Source organism: Synchiropus splendidus, chromosome 5, assembly GCF_027744825.2.
Source record: "Synchiropus splendidus isolate RoL2022-P1 chromosome 5, RoL_Sspl_1.0, whole genome shotgun sequence".
In the NCBI taxonomy this organism is placed as follows: domain Eukaryota; kingdom Metazoa; phylum Chordata; class Actinopteri; order Syngnathiformes; family Callionymidae; genus Synchiropus; species Synchiropus splendidus.
Genome location: NC_071338.1, coordinates 7,411,592 through 7,418,748, shown reverse-complemented (window position 1 = coordinate 7,418,748; position 7,157 = coordinate 7,411,592).

The following is a 7,157-nucleotide window of genomic DNA, read 5'->3' as shown; positions in this document are numbered from 1 at the left end:
TTTTAAGTAGTATTGTAGTCAAGACCACAACAACCGAGACCAAGACATTATCAATACTGGGGGTATCGAGACCAAGACAAGACAGTTGATGTAAGAGAGTCTCAAACTGATCCACAAATGAGACGTGATGGGTCCAGGCACACATTGATTCAACGTTCAGGTCTCAGCTAAAACAAGCAGACACCTTATTTGGGTTAGTTACAACAAAAGCCCGCACCCACTGTGGCACTCAATTTAAGGCCCAAGATAAATAAAGCCAGAGCCCTTTTTCCAGTTGGGCTTACCAACTGTGTTGGTTTTCTCAGTCGGTCTCGACCAGCCATGAACAGAAATCCGAAGTCTTCCCAGTCCGAGACTGAGACATGGCCGAGTAAAAATGCATTTGAGACACTAAAAAAGTGATCTACAGATTGGTCTTGAGACCAAGACCAACATTTTCTAACTGTAATATATATTTTTGAAGTTTAAAACACAGAACTAATGGGCTAAAGAAACTGCATCTGAAATGAGTACAGCAGAGGGTCACCTCATATGGAGAACTTTGGAAACAACTTTCGGAAGGAGAGACGAGATTGAGATACCAGGGTGCAGGAGGAGAGGAAGTGTTGAGGTTCATAGAGGCTGTAAATGGGGACATGAGAGAGATCAGTAGGATGATCAAGATTGGTTAAAGTGGAGGATACTGACTTACTGTGGCAACCCTGCTTGCATCAGCAAACCCTACTACAGAGTTTTTTGGAGGCTGAGGCTGCCAGACAGCGGGATCATCACTGTTTTGAAGCTGTTTCTAGATACATACGAGCAAACATAGTAATTCAGCATCAACATCAGTCAAGTTAGACTTTTCTTTCTTTAAATCACACTAAAAGTTAAAAGAAAAAGACTTTAATGTTTCGACAGTATCCTCTTTTGTCCATTCTGCTCTCATCTCTGTGACCAGAGAAATGGATTTGAGGCTGCACAGTTTCAACAGTGCTGTGTTTATTTTGCTCTGGATGAAGCCACAGTTACTTCTAGTGGAGCTATTGTATTTTGTTGTAACCCGGAATTCCCCAATTTAGTTCATGGCTAAAAACAAGCTCTCGTACAAGCAATGTTATTATGAGAGGGTCGTGAAGCACCGTTACTATTTTTTTTTTTACTATTTTTTAAGAAATATTTTGATCTCACAAGTCATTCATTGAAGTAGTCCTATTCAAGATGCTATTTCAAATTGTACAGCAGGGTGTTGTACTGTGGTCAAAAAAGGGATTTAAAAAGAATGTACAAACTCATCAAACTCAAGTCTCTAGGAATAAGGGTATTTATTAGCAGGCCTTTGAAAGAAGGAGTGTCTGGCAGCATGGAGAAAAGGCAGAAGATCCCCATGCCTGAGTTGAGACTGCTAACAGGCCCAGATGATTAGATTTAGAATGCAAAACATGCCTCTGACAAAGGAGGGATAGGAGTGGGAAACCCCATCCAAGGCAGTTGCAATGAAAAAAGAAAGTTTTTGGAAAATGACTTTCCCAACTCACAAGCATATACAATATGGCCATGTCCATGACTGGGTTCATGGACAGTGTGGCCAGGGAGCCATATGTGGCTCATATGTGGCTGTATTTTTCATGGCCCTCATGAGGTCAGACTCAAAGTATTAAACGGAAAGTATCGTCATTTTGCTCTGTATTTTATTTGTCCAGTTTCTCTTTCAGCCATTATTAGTTCAACAGTAAATGGGTCATGGGTCAATAATAATGGGTCATAAGATGTCTTTTAAGACAAATGCCTTTTCTTCTTTTCATTTGCCATATTTGTGTGTGTTTCTTAAAGCCTCAAAATACATGGAAAAGAAATTGAATAGACCATAGTTTGATTTCAAGTTGTATACAAATAAAATTAAATAATTGATATATATTTCATTGCACTTCCTTACTTACCATATCCTTACTTACATTTAATGTTTTTAGATCCAATTTGTCCTTGTTACTTAAATATATTGTTTGGGGTATTTTTTCCATCTTGTTTCATGGTGATCTTTCCTTTGGAGTGATGGCCCCTCACAGCAGTCACGGTTTCTAATGTGGCCCTTTTATTAATTTTTTTAATTTTACGCCTCTGTTTCATTAGATTTCAAAGGACTGTCGGTTGGCGTTGACCTTGGCAAGACTTTCATACAGCGGAGCCGCTGACAACATTTCAAACGCTAGTACGGGTGAGTCATAGTTTCTACTGCAGAAGCCCTCAAATCAACCAGTTGCATTTGGCAATTCAACTGTCTTTCCTCTCTGCTTTGTTTACGCCTCAGAAAGGTCAGATTGCAAAACCTTAGCAAACGTGTTTACCCAATAAAAGTCTCGTCGAACCATCGTAGCCTGTTTCTAAATTGGCAGATCGCTTTGACAGTAATGAGATTTTGGCAAAGGAGAGCCATTTTCAAGCAGGAATTGGACTATTGCCATAATCCAATAATCATGTAATCCATGTGACAGTGAAATCTCTCTTGAGTTTGACTTTCATTGAGAGGATTCTGACACAAGAGGAGCAGTGAAGATGCTGTATTACACAGCTTATGACAAGCAGCGCATTAGTGCTCAGGTTCTGAGTTGACTGTGACATGAACTTGTTCAGGAACACGTTGAAAAAAAATGACTCTCCCACAACCCACTGTGTCTGCTTGCAGGCTGCAATATCTGCATGAGCTAATGGTCAGGGGGATACATGGGAAATATTTTGGATGACTAAAATGCTCTGTTTTTACTGGTGTGTATCTGCAAAATAGCTGTATTATTGTATTAGTAAATGAAATAAATTTGATGTTGCTGTGGTGCCAAAATACGCAGCTGCTCTGCTGTCCCCAGTTTCAGGTTTGCTAGTGGTGCGCCAACCCTGTAACCAATGCCAAAAGAACCATTCAAAAAATGTCAAGTCCGAACAGACCACTGCTGACAAACTGACGACCCAAGTGTAATGTGATGCTGGACCATCTGTACATGTGATTCTTTGACATATTAATAGTGTGATCATTAACAACTTTTGTTCTATAGCCTTCAGATTCCTTCTTCTCTGCGTGCCCCTTTGACTGGTGCCCTCCTTTTTCCTTCTTTCTTAAATCCCTTAGAGAAAAGTTACTCTCTAATTGATTCCACCCAAATGTATTTTGTTTTCTTACGCAGCATTTACTGAAATTCTTGTCAGAATTGTTCCCCAACCCGCACAAGTCCCAGCTGTGGGCCCTCCTCCTCCTGCTTCTCCCCTCCAGTGCAGAGCAGCCAAGCGACATCTCGCTCCTCTGACCTACAGCTTCAAACCGACAGAAGCAGATTGGTGTTTGTACAGTCGAACAACATTATTTGGTGCTAAAATAACCTCATTAGCGCTTCAGAAAACAACGTTGCTCCTGGTGACGCTAAAGACCATTCACGTGCAGGGAAATGAGATGAAAATACCTTTCATGGCTTAAAGCTACTTGCCGGGCAGACAACAGGAACAGGAACCTCTCTACTGTGTCACACCACTTTCGGGCTGTTTTTTCGGGCTGTCTGAATTTTGTCACGTGAAAGTTTATTTCAGCGATTTGATTATCACTAACTCACCTTATTAACATAAGGAGCACTTTAACATAAATAAAACGCCCGTGACAAAACCAATCTGTTTGGGCTGCGTGATGAACAGCAGCAGTGTTCATGCCGTCGCCTACTTCTTCACTTACAAGTGGCTGCCAATGCTTCACGACTCTTGCTAGCAGTGACTGAGCAGTCGACAAATGTTTTTTGACATCCCCAGTCTTGGGCAATTTAGCCATCTCATTTGATTAGGAAAAATGAGTGCAAACTGCATTTTTTTTTTAAACAGACCAGTGTTCTGAAGGGCTAGAATCAAATCAGTCGCAGTGTTTCCTCACCACTGGAGAAACTCCTGTCCCTGCAAATGGTCATCCACAGCTTGTCTGCATCTAGGCCTCATCCATACTGTCAGTTATGGTGTCAAGTCAACGTGACCCTTTCCTCTTCAAATGTGATTTGACCTCATCTGTTGTCGTCCATAGCAGCAACTGCTTCAGTCAAAAGTGATGTCTGTTTCCTCTCTCCTAAGTGGAAGGTGACGTAGATCTAATAGAAGTTAAAGTCAGATCTCCTCAAAAGATTGAGCAGCAGGAGGTTTATGCTTTTCTGCTTTCCATCCAGATTAACTTTAAAAGGAACCATGAGGAGTTTCAGGAATATTCGGCTCATATCCAAACCAAAATATAACCCCCATTGTAAAACAGTTTGATGGCCCTAAATACGGTGAGTTATCTAAGGCAGGGGTTCTTAACCTTCTTGATCTGGGTCCATCTTTCCTACAAGTCATAGAACTGACTCATTATTCTTGATTTAATTTGTGATGAATAACTATATTTAATATATTTACACGTAAACAAACAAAAAACGTATGAAATGACATGAAACCATGTGATCATCGCAAAGATATTTGTCATCGAAAAGTCCAACCAGGAGCAGAAGTCATATTCATCAAATTTTCCATCCATCCATCCATCGTCGTCCGCTTATCCGTTGCCGGGTCGCGGGGGTAGCAGCTTCAGGAGGTCACGCCAAACGCCCTTCTCCCGAGCAACATCCACCAGCTCCGACTGGGGGATCCCGAGACGCTCCCAGGCCAGCGTAGAGATATAATCTCTCCACTTGGTCCTGGGTCGACCCCTCGGTCTCCTCCCAGCTGGACGTGTCTGGAACACCTCCAAAGGGAGGCGTCCAGAGGGCATCCTGATGAGATGACCGAACCACCTCAACTGACTCCTCTCAATGTGGAGAAGCAGCGGCTCTACTCCGAGCCTCTCCCGAGTGACAGAACATCTCACCCTATCTCTAAGGGAGACGCCTGCCACCCTTTGGAGAAAACCCATTTCAGCCGCTTGTATCCGGGACCTTGCTCTCTCGGTCATGACCCAAAGCTCATGACCGTAGGTGAGGGTCGGGACGAAGATTGATCGGTATATAGAGAGCTTTGCCTTCTGGCTCAGCTCTCTTTTATGGACAACAGTGCGGCAAAGGGATTGCAATACCGCCCCTGCTGCTCCAATTCGCCGACCAATCTCCAATTCCCTAATCCCCTCACATGAGAACAACACCCCGAGATACTTAAACTTCTCCACTTGAGGCAAGATCTCAGTCCCTACCCGGAGAGAGCAATCCATCCGTTTCCGATTGAGAACCATGGTCTCGGACTTAGAGGTGCTGATCCTCATGCCAGCCGCTTCACACTCAGACGCAAACCGATCCAGCCTGAGCATTAGGTCACGCGATGATGAAGCCATCAGAACCAAATCATCTGCAAAGAGTAGAAACTGGATCTTCAGGCCATCAAACCGCAAACCCTCCTCACCAGAGCTGCGCCTCGAAATCCTGTCCATGTAGACCGGATTGGGGACAAAGCATAACCCTGGCGAAGACCAACCCTCACTGGGAATACATCGGACTTGCATCCAAGTACACGAACACAACTCCCACCCCGGGAATACAGAGACTGAACAGCCCTCAGTAGAGAACCACTCACCCCATACTCCCGAAGCACCTCCCACAACCGATCCCTGGGCACCCGTACATACGCCTTCTCCAAGTCTACAAAGCACATGTACAGTAAAGAATCGCAAGAGTAAAGAGTTGGTCCGTAGTTCTACGGCCAGGACGGAACCCGCATTGTTCCTCTTGAATCCGAGGTTCGACTATCGATCGGACCCTCCTTTCCAGCACCTTAGAGTAGACCTTACCAGGGAGGCTGAGGAGTGTGATGCCTCTGTAATTTGCACACACTCTCTGGTCCCCCTTTTTAAATAGAGGGACCACCACCCCCGTCTGCCACTCGTCCGGTACCGACCCAGATCTCCACGCAATGTTGAAGAGGCGTGTCAACCACGACAGCCCATCAACACCCAGAGCTTTCAGCATTTCAGGACGAATCTCGTCAAGTCCCGCAGCCTTGCCACCGTGCAGTTTTTTGACTACCGCCCCTGCTGCTCCAGCCGCTCATGGTCGATGTCCCCAACCTCCACAGGGATGCGTAAAAAAGCTTCCCGGAGGTGTGAGTTAAATGCTCCTCTGACGGCTTCGTCCTCCAGACGTTCCCAGTTCACCCACACTATCCGTTTGGGTTTACCTGGTCGGTCTAAAGGCTTCCCCCGCCATCGGCGCCAGCTCACCACCAGATGGTGATCAGTTGACAGTTCTGCTCCTCTCCTAACCCGAGTCTCCAGAACATGTGGCCACAGGTCAGATGAAATGATCACAAAATCGATCATTGACCTACGACCTTGGGAGCTCTGGTACCAAGTACACCTGATGTTCGAACATAGTGTTTGTGATGGACAAACCATGTCTAGTACAGAAGTCCAACAACAAACAACCATTCGGGTTAAGATCAGGCAGACCGTTCCTCCCAATCACGCCTCTCCAAGTTTCTCCGTCATTGCCCACGTGAGCATTGAAGTCTCCCAGGAGGACAAAGGAGTCACCGGGTGGGGTCTCACATAGGACCCCATCCAGGACCCCCAAGAAGGCCGGATACTCCGAACTGCTATTCGGTGCATACGCACAAACAGCAGTCAGAGTTTTCCCTCCCCGAAGCCTAAGCCTCAGGGAGGCGACCCTCTGGTCCACCGGAGAGAACTCCAACAAACAGGCGCTCAACCGGGGGCTTGTGAGTATCCCCACTCCCGCCTGGCGCCTCACACCATGAGCAACACCCGAGAAGGACAGAGTCCAGCCCCTATCAAGGAGCTGGGTTCCAGAGCCCAAGCTGTGCGTGGAGGTGAGCCCCACCAGATCTAACTGGTAACGCTCCATCTCCCGCACTAACTCAGGTTCCTTACCCCACAGAGAGGTGACATTCCACGTCCCCAGAGCTAACCGATGCTTCTCTCCTTCCACTGCCACCCAAATGACAGCGCACCCGACTCCTGGATTGCCCTCCACAGGTGGTGAGCCCATGGGGCAACGATGGGATGGATGAAGCACGGTCCACGCTGCTCTTTCGGGCTGTGCCCGGCCGGGTTACGTGGGTCGCCCGGCCACCAGGCGCTCGCTGACGGGGCCAACACCCAGGCTTGGCTCCAGGTGTGGGCCCCGGTGTCCCTCCGGGCCGGGTACTCCTCATCCGTTTTCCCTCCTCCATAAAGTCGT